General features: G+C 37.8%; 2 protein-coding genes across 3 annotated transcripts in view; both read left to right on the forward strand.

Annotated features, from left to right (window-relative positions):
- The window catches only part of LOC124179024, a 188,632-nt gene that overhangs the window by 14,732 nt on the left and 156,519 nt on the right, over positions 1–17,381 (forward strand). The window lies entirely within an intron of this gene.
- The window catches only part of LOC124179084, a 38,025-nt gene continuing 29,459 nt past the window's right edge, over positions 8,816–17,381 (forward strand). For both annotated transcript variants that reach the window (XM_046563144.1, XM_046563152.1), the window contains exon 1: positions 8,816–10,116. The gene's annotated coding sequence lies outside the window, so the exon portion shown is untranslated. The remainder of the gene's footprint in view (positions 10,117–17,381) is intronic.

The raw sequence follows: 17,381 nt of genomic DNA on the forward strand, positions 1-17,381 counted from the left end.
TTAACGCGTTATTTCGCGGTAGGGTGAACAACGCGTGGCTTATAGTATCTTTTCAAAGAGAACGAGGGCGGCATTCAAGCTGCTTGAATCTTCTTTGAAATAACGAATCTAAATCAGCGATATTTAGCATGGCTGATGCAGATTATTCCGCGATTTTCGGAGCAAACGCTTTGATGTGCAGAGTGACGATTTTAAAATTTACATGAAACAAAATTCATCTTCAAGGGTTGAATGATCCTGTTCGAGTAAAATTTCCGAGCTTAACGCTTTATGATCGCAGAGAACGAATCGTTGCTATAAAATTAATTCGTCGGTATTATCCCTCCGGCATCCGCGACGGGTAAATAATAATCAGGTTACAGTAATAAGTTTTTGGAAATGTTGCTTTTACAGTAGGTACGGTCTGTAGGTGTGCAACGACCTGTTAGGTTTCTAGGTATTATAAAAGGAAAGCAAGTCGAAGGATCCTTTCATCCGTACATCCTCGCTGTCACGTCTTCTTTTGTGCTTCCGGTTATCTTTACACCCCCCTCGCCCCTCTTTTATTCCGCTTCCGGCCTCCGTGTCATCCCATTGTTTCGGCCATCGTGACCGTCTTACATCTCCGTGTTTCACCCCTTGAACCGACCAGAATTGAATGTTGTTTTTTTTTTTTTTACCTGTGAGGCTGCACCCTGCAAAGGGGTCTTCGTCTTTTGTCAAGTGTTGTCGATTATGGTACGCTTTTGTCTTTCGTATCTATCCTGGCTCTCACCATCTTTTTCTTCTTCTTTTTTATACCTGTTTCTTTTCACCCAATATTTTTGTTTCTATTTTCATTTTTCTAATCACCCGATTTTCGTAATTAAAATCCGATGAGAACGAAATAGCGATTTATATCAGCGTATTTGATTTATTTCAATTCTATTGTAATATGTACACATAGATTGATATGATTTCGCTGTGGAAACTGAGATTTTTTTTTTTTTACACATTCGCTGATTTTATTTCTTCCCGTAGGTGTGTAATCGTCGTTTAATCAAAGACTAAAAAATATTGATTTTTTGTCGCAGTTTAAAATTAAACGGCGATGAAATATTTCATCTTACAAAATATATACGGTACAGCTAATGATCTCTTCTGTAGAAGTCTTCTGCATTTGAAAGAGCTTTTCGCAATTAATAAATATCGAGTAATTCGAAAAACTTTATCACACCTTTTTCCTATTAATATTATTATTATTATTGCTGTTGTTGTTATTATTGCTCCCGTTATAATTATACAAAGGAACTGCATCCGTATCTTGATACTGCGAGATTAAATATAAGTTGGAAAATGCTTCGTACCTAAAAATGTTGCACGGCGTGTCGTCGCGTCGCATACGAACAATGCGGTTACCTCGGGGGTTATATTTTTGTAACGGTTGCCAAGTTTGAGTTGTTACACACGTGGATATAATACAAATGGGTATACGTGTATGTATGCGGGCGTGTATAACGCGAGGTGCAATTTTATAACGTCACTGTACGTAACATTATCATTATCATTGTCATTATCATTATCATTATCATTATTGTTGCAATTATGGCGAAAGTATAAAAACTTGCTTGAATTATATCGGTAGATACCTAGACGAAATTATCGTAAAGTTGATACACGTTTTGTTTCTTGTACAGATGTTATATTTATCCATTGTTCACAGATATAATATCATCAATCCATATAAGCGAGAATAAATTTGTTCAGCTTTGAAACTGATTATTTATGTACGTACATATTATGTATGTTCCTATTCGATGCGGTATTATTGTACATATATAACGCAGAATCATATACATTTTGGATATACAGTATGAAACAGTGAAATTCATCGGTATATTATTTATATATATATATGTATATATATATATATATATATAAATAAAGTATAACGCCCGAAGCATCGTTGAACCACGAATAGAAGCACAATACTTACACACCTATACATTATACACATGCGTGTCTGTAGCATATGGGAAGATGTGGAAGAGAGTATTTCGCCTCGTTTTTTATAATATACATGTATTTTTTTTTTTTTTTTTGCTCTTCTATCTTTGGTCTATCACGTCGGTATCGCGCGTATCCCTCACAAAGATACTACAAAACGTACCGTGTACATGTATTTATACGTACGTATAAGTTTCGGGTACATACAGGGTTATTGTGCCTGTTAGAAATCGCGGACTGACTCGATCTATATGGCACAAGCGATGCTTATGCATATTATACATATCCGCAAGCTATTTTCATTAGTAAGGGAAAAAAGTTACGAAGAAAGAAGAATAACGAAAAGTATGATAATTTTTCATCCCTGTGCCTTGAGCGGATTCTCGCCTCTATTTACCGCCCTTTTCAATGTTATACCTGTGTAGGTTATAGTACAGTACATCATGTTCACGACGTATGTCGTATGGACTTTGTTCAGTTTGAGAAATCGTCACGGAAATATGGATTTACATCGCTTGGAAAGAGAAATTCAGACTTTTTTTTGTAGAATCCGGAATTTTTCTCGCAGGACAAACAGAGATGTTTATGTATGCTTTGAGTGAAATTAAGGAAGCAGGCCTCCCCTTCGCACAGGGGGAGCCAAAAGTTTGATCGAGAAGTCCTATGTCTATACAGCAACCCTCAATCGAAACAATCTCTGATAATAAGAGATTAAGGAAATATATATACGTTTATACATATATATATATGTACACACATATATGTATACAACGTTTTATGGCATCAGGTATTACATTATGTATGATACTAGATTATATTTATATAGAGGACGCACACGGGGTATCTCATTTAAGTAAGTAACTTCGGAACGCTGTGATATATGTATATAATATAATAATATAATACTGCCAGCGTATCGAGAGAAGCATACCTCTATATATTACACTTTGATAGGCACAAGGGTATACTATCTACGTATATATATATATATATATACATATCACCTATGTATCGGTATATTGTGTATCTCACGCAAGTTTGGGAAATGTTGGGCTAAGTATAATGGAAGATTGTTTCACACTCTTGGTCCTTCTTCAGCGCCCTTCTCAATCTCCGAGTTTATCGAAACTAAATACGTGCGTCCCTCGCTAATTGCAAATCATCAATCGGATCCTATTTCACTGTACTGAAATAACATTTCGGTAGGCGACGGGCGTGATTCGTCGATTTTTATTTGTAGAATTCGAAAGCATGCTTGTATAGTTTGGAAAAAAAAATTGAAATCGATCCGTCAGCGAAGATTACATTTTTTTGGCAACTCATACATTTGATCAAGGGTATTAAACAACGTGAAAGTCTCAAGTAACTTTATACCTGAGTATACACGTGCCATGTTTTTTCTTCGTGGAAGCTGGCTAATCAATTCAGTTCGCTCGGGTTTCATCCCTAAGTTTCAGAACTTGCAAGCTCCTCGAGGTTATAATCTATGTAGAATATGTGGGGTTGAGGTAGGTTAATCACAAGTTTATCATATTTCTGAAGGAAACTGATTATCGGAATTTGTCAAATTAACTCGATACTTGTTTCAAAAATATCAAATTCACGATGTTAGTGATGCAGATGCATTTAACGATAGTCAAAATTGTGATTTGCTGAACTGTAGCAGGCAGGTGAAAATTGGTTTGCCGGTACGACGATCCAGATAAGCGACATTAAAAGGTGAAACAGCGACATCGACGCGACGCGACGAATCAGCTCTGAGAGATCGAACCTGCCGAGTTCGGGAGCCGCGCCAGCCGCCGCAGCCTTCGAGGCGATCCTCGCCTAGACTGGAGGGTCGGCGATACGAGGATCGGATCTTCAGTCGGCAACGGAGCTCGAGAAGCATTTCACTTTGCGGACGAATCGTCGACGAGCTTGCGGCGCCGATGTCGGGGGTTGGAAACGCGACTCGCGTTTTTTGAGATAATCGCAGGCCGATTTCTTGCCGCCAACTTCCGCGGCGAGGCTGCGGCGACGATCTACGAAGACGTTCCGGAGGGATCCTTCGACCCGCACGCCGATCCTTCGGGCGAGTTCCGGTTCCGGCGTCGGCGTCCATCGGCGGATCGATCATCCGGCAGGGCGGCGAAAGGAATCGAACCGATCTACGAGCCGCAAGATCACTTTCAAAGAACGCGAGCCGCGTCGGCGTCGCAGGCTTGTCGATATTCATCGTCGATGTCGCTTACATTAACATGGTTCTACCTGCAAACTCATTTTCACCCATTTTTTTTCCATTTTTTGAAGACTGAAATAAACTTACTCGGCTGTAAAGCGAATTGGAATTTTGCTCTTTTTCTGTCGGTATTCAGATCAATAATTAATATTTATTAATCATAATAACAATAACTGAAACAATTAAAATTGTTTTTTTCGTGTTGTACGAACCTCATCCAATCTGAAATTCGATTGATCTTGTGAAATGCAACGAATTATCCGTTTCTAGTATATTCCGGATTCGCGATTCGAATAACGAAAATTGAGTGCGCGAGGGGGATTGAATTAAAAGTAGAGAAACGCTAAAAATTTGTATGGAAATATATTGCTTCTGATGAAATGAAATTTTCCTCTCAGTTCAGATGTTCGTGGGTAGGTAGGTGGATACCTGGATACGAAAAGCGAACGTTTGTTCTCGCGCTTGAGAAGGAAAGGCAATATCGAAGTTTTCGGTCACCGCTCACGATTTTAACCATCTCGACTCTCCGGAGGCCTGCATGAGACTCTGATCTTCGACGGACTTTTTACTTCCTTTTCCACGCGCCTTTCTTACGGCTGCAGCAAAAGTCAATTACCTACCCTTTGCAGCTGGTTGAAAGAGCCTCTTTAAGTTTCTTTCAAATACGGCTCCCGCATGTAACCTGTAACTTATATAACGAGCTTGCTGCAACGAGGTTGACCTACGTAAAATTAATTCCAATAAAATAAAAAAAATTTTGAAATTAAAAAAAAAGCTCTCACTCATCTAAGGATTGCAATCTAGATGGTAATTCGCGAAATATGATTTCTTTCTTGTTTTTCTTTTGCTTTTTTTTCTCTGTTTATTTGTCATGCAATATCGAGCCTGACACCAAACGGCTGTGGATGTATAAAATCTTAAAATATTATACATTACGCAACGCAGAATATAAAAATTTGCGATAAATATAGAATTGAATAGACTTTTTTATACCACAGGCTTGAATTCGAGTATAAATTTAGGCGGTATGCAATCACTTAAAACGCTTTTATTTATCATCTCACTGAAATTTTGATATTCCCCACAATTTCTTATTTTTCTTCTTTTTTTTTCGCCTCATTCGTTATAATATACCTGTCCGAGGCTCGTGCTTTTCGTGATAATTTCACGCAGTGGATTTGCAGAGTCTGAAGCTTCTCTGCAGAATATTTTGTACCGAGCGCTACGTCGAGGCGAGGGATAATAATCATCTCAGCTAATTTCTTGGGGCTAAGGCGTGGCAATGACGACGATTCGCAAATTCACCGTTTAGTTTACGCTACTATTTGAAACACCATTTTAAGAAATATGACGTATAAGACTTATTGCTCTCTCCTTTTCTCGGAAGAATGCGATCATTTTTTTTTCATTTCGTTGTTGCCCGTCTTTTTTCAACACGTTACATTTGTTCACGAAGCAATATTTAAATTGCGTTAACAAATGGCGATAAAATTGGTGAAAAATATCTTAAAGGAGATTGTCGATTTCTCTTTAGATGCCTTGGTATGTTGTACGTGTAATGCGTTTGTGAATCCGATTGGTGGTCTTGGTTGAAAATATCTACGATAGGTATACATACTGCATGTGTACTGATCGTAGTTTTGCTGAGCGGAAATCGGGACGAAAAATGAAATGTAGGAATTTACTGTGGAACGAATAGTTTCTACGTACTTCGATTGCTCGGGAAAAGAGAAAATTCGTTTTACGTACCTACGTGCATGCTTATCGGTGTATACCTGTAATACAACGTGCATAAGTGTGGCGCTTATCAGGAATGGAATCCGTGTTTGTTTCAACCCCGCTGGGTTTAGCAGCAGTCAGAATCGCGCGTTATATCCCGACATAATTGCTTTTCGGAATTTCTATAAAGTTCTGAAATTCAACATCAACACTAGAACTACCAGACCAGTCAAAACGGCTGGTTTTATCATTTCATTTGAAAATTTCTACTCGATAATACGTTTTTTCCCGCAATGATGAAATTGCTTGTTATAACGATAACTAAAGGAGTAATATAATGAATTTTATTTTTGTTCTATCAGACTGGTTGTACAGTTTCATTTAAAAATTCCTACTTCGTGTTACAGTTTTCCTCGGTAGTTCTAGTGTTAAGCACGTGTGATAATTGTTACTTTGCCAAGTCTCGAAGCAGATTGAAAGAAATAAAAAAATAAATAGAAAATTATGAACGACGATGGAAGAGAAGCGATTATAAGCTCTGTGTTTGTTTAAATAAAAAACAAACGTTTCCCTTATATTCTAAAAAGCGTGTATCACTTAGACAAATATCCCAGAAGCTATTAGTAGAGAATATACTCGTATATATATAGATCGTGGTTGACGAGGGTTTTCAGCTTGGCGAATTTCAATCTGCTGAATCCACGTTGTTTGCCCGAAAGTTTGTTCGTTAGTTGATTGCGCGAATTAGCAGGTAATTTAATTGTCATCAATTCGGTGAAAGGTAGAGGCTGCTCGTTGGTAGGTGAGTAGTGTCTCTTCTACTCGTGGATCACTGCAGTGCGATACGGGGTGGGAGAAAATCGTCGATGCGGCAGCATCCTGTTGTAGCCTGGACCACCTTTCTTCACCACGGATCACGAACTGACTGATCGTTACTAAAACAGAACGCTGCCTTACCGACAGCCGGTTCTATTCCCACCATTATAGGTAGCTAAACGAACCGCGGGTAAGTTAAAAATTGTCACTGAATCGCGTGGGATTTCCTTTATTGCGGTATTTTACAAGGTTTTGAACGTCCCGGACTCGTCCGAATATTCCGCGTCGAGTAAAAAGGTGACGACCTTTCTTCCATCGTACAGGGTAAAACCGTGTCCCCGAAATTTCGATTTTACCCTCCGTCTCGATTCGCCTTAAGTTATCCTTTCTCCAAAACGCAGCGATTCTTCTCTATTTCTAATACCGTCCAAAGGCCTTAACTTTTTGTTCACAGAGTGCAGACCAGTCGGATATATAATTTTTTTTCTCTTGGGGGTAAGAACCTCATAACTAGGGTTATCATTTTTGGACATAAAAATTTGGAAGCGATATTCGAACCCAATAAAATGGTATTGAAATTTTTCTCCCTCTTGAATTGGAAATTTGAATATCGTAAGTTGTGTTTGAAAAAAAAAAAAATTAAAAATTTTCGGGAAAATATCGATCTGTTGTAAAACAGTCGTTACAGTTCGTTCAGTACACGCACAAATTTTGTGTGAACTTAGCAGTTGACGAATGTTTAAAAATTCGAGGCGAAACTGTATTTATATTTTTTTTAGTAAGCGTACGTGAAGAATTGATCTCGACAGTAATAATAATGAGAAATTGGATAAATCAATAATCGATAACGGTAATAATTCATTGAAATATATCGTACTACGGTGGTGTGAAACTGAACCAAACACGCCGGGTAAAATAAATCCATCAACCAAACGCGGTTGTGTATAATTGTATAATCCGAAACATCATCAGCCGCGTTGGAAAGACGTCGTTAAGATTTATGCGTTTGGCCCCTTTGACATGAGTTATACATACAAGTATACGTACATGTACATATACTTTTATGAATAATTAACATACCTACACGTACAATTTTGTAAACTCCTGATTACTCATGCCCGTATGTGTACACGGTATATAATATGTACACACGCATGTATAATAATAATAATAATAATTCAAGTGCATACCATAGAGAGGTTCGTTGTTCCAGCATTCATTCATCACGGAAATTATTACACCGCAGAAAAACCACGCTGACAAAATTGAAATATATATATACAATCTTTGAGTGTTTCGGGTGAATTTACTACTTCTGTGTTTGTTATTAATATAATTATTATGAACAGTGAATAATTTTTCATTTTTCACGTATATTTGACAAATTTATCCCATTATTTTTCAACGGTTCGTTACATTGTACGTATATTTTTATGTTGTTTTTTTTTTTTTTTGTAAAGAAATCTATATCGTTACTCGATACGTGTGAAATTTTTGCCGATACATTAGCCTTGAAATTCAGAAGAATTTCCCCGTAGACAGAGAAAAATGTACCGTGAAGAAGAAAAAAAAGAAAAGGGTAAAAAAAAAAAAAAAAACCTAAGCGCGGAGTATCTAATTGAAAATGTCCAAGTGTCAGCGCATCGTTCCCTGCTATCACAACTTTATCTTGTCCTTCGGTCTTTCCGCCGGGTAATAGTCAATGCTCCAATCCGGCACCTCTCCCACACAACAGGTCAGGGCTGCCCACCGTCTCGAGTCTGAGGTCTGCGAGGGGGAGGAGGAGAGAGAGAGAGAGAGAGAGAGAGAGAGAGAGAGAGAGAAAAAGACGCGGTGCGTGAAGGCGCGTAAAAGCGTCTGCGCAGACGCCGCGTTGACGCGCGCGCACGCAACACACGCTTGCACACCCTACGTTAAACGTATATATATGTACTGCAGATGCCTATTCGTACACACAGAGGGAAGCCTCAATACGCCCGAGCGGAGATTTTCACGGCGTTAAGTTGGCAGCGGTGTTCGGCGGCTAAAGTAAAGCCAGCTAGCCGGCTGGCTGCCGACTGTCACACTTGTCAGTTGCCCGCGAGCGTTAGCGCCGCGAGTATCGCATCGTTTTATTTTATACATCGTATTATACGGTGTATCACAAAAGCATACCTGTGTATACGTAATACGCATACGTGCGAATGTTTATATCATATATACGTACAAATACGTAAAATTGTCGCGATTACTTCTTCGCATCGTCTCTCGTTCGTTTCGACATTTTTTTTATTTCATTTATTTTCTCGCTCCAAAATTTTAAACCCGCTCTTTTTCCTGGGACCAATAAAGAAGAAATAGAAAAGCAAACGATTAAAGTATAAGAAAAATAATATTAATAATAATAATAATAATAATAATAATAATAATGATAATGAAAACATAATAAAAGAAGAAAATCTTGTCCCGAATCGATGCACGTGTTTCTTCTTATTCTTATATCCTGATTTATCTTAAATTCAAAGAGAAAACAGAAACTGCGGTTGTTTTTTGTTTGTTAATTATAAACGACAACGTTTGATGAACGAGAAAATTCAATACCGATATAAAACACGTGCAACATGTAAATGTTACACTGCAGTTACACGTATGATGCGCGTTCGTAAAATGGAATCTGAAAATGAAACGTTTTTGAAAAACGTTCGCTAGACATTCTCCGTATGATCGATGATTAGAATTCGGTTTTTCTTAATTCTGTATTTTTGCATGCACTTTAATACCCGCGCTATTTTTTATAAACTTGTTAATCAAGTGTCAAAAACCGCATGTAGGCGAAATTATTTTGACTATTTGTCATGCGTCGAGCAAATACTTTGCTTGTATGACTAGTCAGGTTGACTTCACGGTCTGAGATAAATATCACCTGTATGTCCATATCGATATCGCGTGTGATTTGTGTTTGTGGATAATCAGTGCAGTATATGTATATAATACGTATACATATATATATACATATATATATATGTATGACCCCGGTTTATTACGTAATAAATAAACAACTTTGAGCGCACGTTTCAAGCGGAGTTTGAAATACACAGAATTCAGTGGGTGTGAAGAAAAGTAATCGAAATAAATAATAAAAAAATTATAAACAACAACAATAATACATAACATAATCAAAATTTTCAGTATAATTTATCGCACATGATATTTGTCGTATAATTATTTGCTTTTTTTACACGTAATATACAACAATTGATATTGAAATATGTGATTTGTGCTGTCGTACGTCACCGCATCGTATTATATTTATTCGGATATACGTACAATATATCGTAATATCGTATTATTTTGGATTATATTTCTTTTTGTCACATCAAAACTGATCGTGGGACCGATTTCAATTCACGATTGCACAGGTTAGTTTTATATTCTTGTTACTACAGTAAGTTCATCGGTCATTAATATTAGCAGTTTCTCGAAATTAATGGATTATTGTATACGAGATGAACGTTTTTTCTCTCTATATCAAGAATTATCTCGACCCTGAATTAATCTCGACTCGAATATACGCGTGTAATGTACAGTTTTTAAATTCTCATTGCAAATGAAATATTTGAACGAAGAATATTTACCACGTGACTTGTACCCGTAATCAGTTACGACTGTGGATTTTTCAAAATTTCGCTCATTACTTCTCCTCGGTGGACAATGGATTGAATCATATTATTCTCCTCAACTCCATCACGGTGAAATCGCATTTATAAATTAGGATGTAGTACGTTACGCACGTATAATCCACCTTCATTTGGTATTCGTAAAGGAAATGCCAATTGGGGGGGGGGGGATAAAAAGGATGGATACATTCTCAATTTGCATTCTCGAGCATCGATTTTTTTTCACCGAATAAACCTTTCCTTGAATTTTTTTACAACATTACACAACTCCGGGTTGGTTGTTCGATCGTTCTAAATATGTTCGGTACAGGGGAATTCGTTTTTTAAACTCTCATCGACAGATGCAATCGTTGTTCTTTTTGTATTGCATACTTTCGTTTTAATCCTCTACTCGCCCTCCACCCCTGTACTTAATTTAAATCCCGAATCGAATATAATTTCAAACATTCGTGTACATCTTCCTTTATTGTGAAATCTTTTCATCCCACTTTTCTACGCTCATCTTATCGAAAATCGAGTCGAGATTTTTTTTCGCGGAAAGGATAATTTCTTAAAGGAAAATTGGACTCTGGTATTCATATAATTCAACGATGCGTAGGTATATTATATAGATTATAGATCATGTGTAAACTTAAGGATGAAATTGATGGAAAGCGTAGGGATCGAGCGGCACACCTGTTGTCAGCATTTCACAAACTTCGTTGTATGCGCGTTACAAATACATAAGTGGTTATATGCTACGAGTAGCTATATACATATATGTACATATGTATGTATTTACATACATAGAATAACACGCGTGTTTTTAGATTCCTTCTCGTACTAGGGCAAACGCGTGTCTTCTTCTCTCACGATCATAACGCTATCCTAAATTTAATCTTCGAACAGTTTTAGCCTTTTTATACACGCCTCCCTATAATACACACATTGCATATATATGTACATATGTATGTATGCATACGAACGTGACTCAAAATTTACAACCGATGATTGAATTTTATCGATTCTCGTTTGAACGGCTTATGTATTTATTTGTACAATTTATACGTATCATTATTATTATTATCGTTCTTAAGTTAACCGAAGTTGTAGTTTGAAATAAATTTTTTTCTTAGAGATTAAAAATTAATGGTAACAACGAGAGCTGAGTAGACACAAAAGAATACATAAAAATGCTTAAATATTACAGAGTACAAAGTAATTAAGTGCATATTGGAAAGCAGGATCTGCTCGTATACAAACTTTTCCATCAGTTACACGTTTGTTATAGGTTAGTTTGACTTGTACACTTTTTTCAGGCCCTTGTGCGTACGGAATTGTGTTGTAAAAAAGGAAAAAAAGAAAAGAAAAACAACATTTGTTATCCGCTTGAAATAATGAATTTACCGGGTAAAATTATTACGACAACGAACAATGCAATGCTTGAATACGCCGATCTCGTTCTTAGAGTTAGCAATGAATAATGAACGGGTGTTACGTATCGTTTAGCCTGTATGTATTTGTATTTGATTGACGATTATCATTGTAGACGAAACTTGTTTGAAGGTAAATAAACAAGTGATTACTTAACGTTTACAACCTGCAGTTTCGAAGCGAGTGACGAGCAGGCAGGCAATAAATTGACGATTGTTATAACCGCGATTTGAATTTAAGCGTTACACACCGTATTAGGGTTGCTTCAAGTTTCATCCAGCCCCCCGACACTGTAATTTCGCACCGTTGCATAAGGATGTGAAAATGAACTGGATCTTGTTCGTATTAGAATTTCGTTCTTTTCGTATTCGATTAGGCGTGACGCTTTAATCAGTTGCAAAAAAGAAAAATGTTGGAAAGAATACGTTCGTTGGAAAATAATTTGGGGAAGATAAAAAAAAAATTTTTTTTCTCTTTTATTTCTTCGCCATGTTATTACCAAAAATTTGGCACAAAATCTAACGGTAGTTTTCTTTGTTTTCATTCGACTGGCACGCAGGTAGACAAAATTCGTGAATTCATTTACTGCAGGTTATATGTATATATGTACAGGTACATGTCGTCGGTATGTACCTTGAACCTTGCCGTTTACCGAAATTCTTTTCTATCGCGTTTACAAATCTATTTGAAAATTTGTACGAGCCATGGTATATACCTGTTATCTATGTAGGTGTATACGTAGGTATGCATCGTACACCTATGTATGGGTATATTTACGAAAATACGCGGCAGTCCCGTGCACTCACAGAGAACGAGAAGAGGGTTACAGAATTAGTTAACTCCCCCCTGCCACCACCGGCACCTTGTTTTCTCCCTCGGCGTAAAATCCAGCTTCCCTTATCCCTCGGCGTCCCTTCTTCGGTTTCTTCTTATTCCTTTTCTTCTTACTACTTCCATGCGGTAGCGCGGGAATCGAAAAATGAGCAATGGGTAGAAACGAGACGCGAACTTGTTCAATTACGGCAATTATTTGTCTTCGAGTTTGCGGATTCGTTCGGCTCGTCTTGGAGCTGTGGACGTTTTTGCATATTATTTCGCATTCTTACCTACATACCTTTGTAACTTTCTAACGAAACTTTCATCTTTACGCAAATAATCGCTATGCGGGTATATGATTAGGAGAATTTGCGATTTGTCGTTTTTGTCGGTGGAAAGACGGTATTTTAATCATTAGACTCGTGCGAATTGGTAAATTTTTCTTATCAATTTATTTGAGAACCGGCTGCTGCTCGGAGGGCTGATTCCTGCGGCCAACTTATACACCCACCTTTACCACTTCGACGATTGTTTTGTCCGAAAACAACCGACCCACCAAACCGGTGATACTGTTTGATTGAAAAACATTGACTCGCTGTTCAATCCGTGGACGAAATAACTTTCAATGACAATTGTCGTGAGATACGGACTCTCGTATTTTATCGAAAATCGAATGACTTTTATCACACGGGGCTTAAGAAAAAACTTGCGCGTGCAGGAAATTGCAGTTTATTGGGCGCACGGTATAACGGACGATGTTCAAGCTCTTATTTCGCTGCAGGAGAAAGTACCGAACCTTTGATTACAGGTATATAATACCGCGGGATTACTGCTGCACGGTGAAGGAGAGCTTGATGAACGCGAGAAAAATCTGAGAACGCAGTGAAATATTTTTTCAAGATCAACCGCGTATTCTTATCGAAAGTGAATGTAGACAGAAATTTCGTAATAGTCATTTCGAGTTTTATTTACGTATAAAAAACATTCGGCAAGTAATACCGATGAATCTATTCGGAGCTGTGAGATCGTTCTTCTTCTTCTTTCTTTTTTCCTCTCCGTTCTTCTTACCACGTGTAGGAATCCGTGTGTCGGTGTGTATATCATTCATCGTTTCGGGGGACTGGCGAAACGTTTTTGCGGCAAGAATCGTAAAATGAGAATTCATTATTCATGCGAAAATAAACGCGCGGTGATAAAAAAAGAATTACTTATTTCTTCCCATTCTTATGTCCGAATTCGTTCGATGAGTAAGAACCACACGGCCGTGGTTCTGGGTAAAAATCGAACCGTCTATTACTTGTTCATCGCTAATCGTCACATTTCCTTTTTCACGGTCGCTAGTCGGTACGAAGCTTCGCAATATGTTATAATATACGTAACAGTATATGTATATGTACAAAACATATTAATAATACAAACATGGCAATGTTCATTAATGGATTCCCCCCAATGGCACGCTATTTTTCTTTCTTTTTTTTTTTCTTCTCTCTTATCGAAAGAAAACCTTTCCAAGCGAATTTCATTTTCGAATATATATTCGTCACGGATCGAACGTCGCTTCGTTTCGTTTCGTTTCGTTTCGTTTCGCTTCCTCGTGCGGTTTGCGGCTGGCGAAATTTTAACCACTTCGACCTCGTTGCAACTTTAATGTATGTACGCGTATAATGTACGTAACGTCCATCCTCATAACCTTATACCTATCCTACTCTCTGCTACTGGGTTACGTGGGTATAGTTACAGCTTTGTACCGTTCACTCCTGCATGCACGGGCTGCAGTGTCCAGGTTTTCCCACAACGCAACGAGCTGCACCTGCCCTCCGGTGTGCAGTCGGAACGTATTATACGCGGTGCTGGTGCCATGCATGCCGGTCGGCATGCCTCCTTTCCTTCCTTCCTTCCTTACTTCCTTCCATCTCTGCCATTGTGTGGTCAAGAGTTTCCCCCTTTGCTTTACGCGTGTTATACCCGTGCATACATTGCACGTACACACACCTTGCTGGATCATTTGGACATCGCCTGAAACACGAAAATTATTCTGACAATAGGGATTTTTCAACACATGGGTCGCTTATCGAGTATAATCGATTATACGCTGTACAAAGATTGACGGTGTGGATTACTGTAGAACAATTTGTTGTGGTCAATTCAAAAGTTGAACGTCAGATGGTGTTAGATTGGCATCGAATAGTCTTGAATAGTCTTGAAAGATATTCTACAGAAGTCCACACCACATTTTTTTTTATTTTTACAGTGTACCTATACCTCAATCTATAATTCGTGAAAATCATGAAAGAACGCGGCAAGCATTTTCATTTAATATACTTTAATTCGGGCATCTGCATCGCATATTATTGTAGTTATGATCCGGTACGCCAGCCAGTCGGATAAAAGAGAGAGAGAGAGAGAGAGAGAGAGAGAGAGAGAGAGAGAGAGAGGAGTGTTTGCGAGCGATAAAAATTTGGTCGGAGGATCAAAGTAATCGAAGAGTTGTTGATTTTCATCATCCTGGAGTCTGCGGAGTTTTCGGTTTGATTAATTACTAAAATATGTTGCTGGACTATACCTACCACGTGTCTGCACCTAACCGTGCTAGTCTGCCACCCTCTCTACGATCTATTTATAGCTACCACCAAAGACCGGCTATAGAGGAGGAGGAGGAGGTGTGCCCGAATTGCCTCACTGGAGTGACTATGAGGAACAGAGTTTGAGAGTTTGGTGTTTCGATCGCGATACGCGAACGTCACGTCATGTGGCCTGAAATTGAAAGTTCGAATTGCACGATCGCGATCGATGTGTTCCTTGTTGTTTTATACCTCGTTGATGTTGTTCGGGGTCTTTTTTTTTTCTCCTTCTTCTTTCGACACGCTGTTCGCGTTTCGTCGAAAGTTAATATTTGCTTACGTAAGACTGACGAATGAGCGGTTATTAAAATGAATAATCATTTGTTCCGACGGTGAAGAATGAATTTGTTATAACTTTTTCGTTTTTTTTCGTTTCTACGAACGCAGTTAAATTCATTTTCCATGTTTTTGTCTTCGTTCAAAAAAACGTTTTATATTCTTTACTGTAACCTGTGACTTCCACTTGGTTATTTAGTTTGTTATAATACTGTATCTACAGGCTAATATATCGTTGAATTTGCTCGTATATACAATATTACGCAATTTATATAGAGCGAGAAAATTATTTCGGGTTTGAGGCTATTTTTTCTGCTTCCATAATTCATCGTAACGTTTTCTAGAAAATATGCGAAGTTACCTACGCGTTGCGTTTTCTCTATCTCTCCTTCTCTCTTTCTGTCGCTGTTTCTGTACTGATTCGCTTCTTTTTCTATCTTCACCCATTTTTTATCGATATTTCTCAAGTTAAAAAATGTATAGCTATAGGAGTAGGGCTGTAATCTTATATAAAATATTGACTGCAAATGCCTTGATTCAAATTTTTTTCTATCGCCGCACACGGACGAACGCCAGTTTGAACCTATAAATTGAAATCCCGTTTACGTCTTGTCTCGGAATTCACGTTATCTCTCGATAAAGAAAACACGTCTGCAGCGATCGAGGCGTTGAGTTCACGTTTTCTTGTTCTCATTCGTTTTTCTCTTCTTCTTCTTTTTTACGATAAAGAAAAATTGGAAACCGAAAAATGGCAAAAACATCCAAGTTCCAGATGATTCTAAAAACATCAAATTCACTCTGACCGTTCTTTTTTTTTCACCTTGACCGTTTATTTGACTAATTGTTATCTTGGACTCTGTCTCGCAGGTTCAGACTTTCACACGCGATTGTGTTTAATTGTTATACTTACACGCAACCGTTGACATATAAATTATGTATCGGTGAAACGAAACTGGTTTACAGCGGACTTTTTTTTTCCCCCCCTAACACACTTCTCGAACCACCACTGTGCCTCTGAACTAGCTTCTGCTTGTTGATTTATTTATTTTTATTAAGGATACGTTTATAAGCGTCGTATACAGCGACACCCTAAAAGCTCTGCAGCCCATTGTCGCTACGTTCACAATGAAACGTATCCCATTCGCGGTCATTGACCTCGGGAAGGGGGATTTCCGATTTGCTTCTTAACGCCGTGTAAATAATGTAGTTATACAAATCGCGTTTACACTTGCTCTTGTAATTCGGACATGCGTTTATATGTACGTATGAAACGTATATATATGTATTATGTATATTCCTGGTGTCCACATAACTATAACGATCATGTTTCGCCACTGTCGGAACGAACTTTCTCTTCCTAAACCTTTTTTATACCAGCCAATGAAAGACGAAGAGGGGAAACAAATTCATCAAAATAAATACATAGTACAACAACAACAACAACAACAACAATAATAATAATAATAATAATAGTAACAATTGTGCAGTCGCGTGTGTAGAAAGCGGGACGCAAAACGCGTGTTGCACTTTGCGGTATACGATATTATACCATTACATGTATATTACATCTCGTTGTTACATTCGTCGTAAGTGAAAACCGTAAATGTAAATTTATTCGAATGAACATATACGGGAAAAATTTAACGGTGCGGTAAATGTTGAATTCTTTTATTAGGACGTTCGAGATTTTCAACAAAAGTATAAACCTGTGGTACAAATTTATATATATACAAAGTGAACCCGAGTAACGCGAAAATTGTATTAAAAACTGTTAAATTTGAATTTCACGTAAGCAATTTTAATTGACTTGAAGTATACTTTCAGTTTTTACTTTGCACGGTATTATAGTTCGAGTTTTGTAATAATAATACGTCGTTACTT

The sequence above is a fragment of the Neodiprion fabricii genome, chromosome 1 (genome assembly GCF_021155785.1).
Source record: "Neodiprion fabricii isolate iyNeoFabr1 chromosome 1, iyNeoFabr1.1, whole genome shotgun sequence".
Classification (NCBI taxonomy): domain Eukaryota; kingdom Metazoa; phylum Arthropoda; class Insecta; order Hymenoptera; family Diprionidae; genus Neodiprion; species Neodiprion fabricii.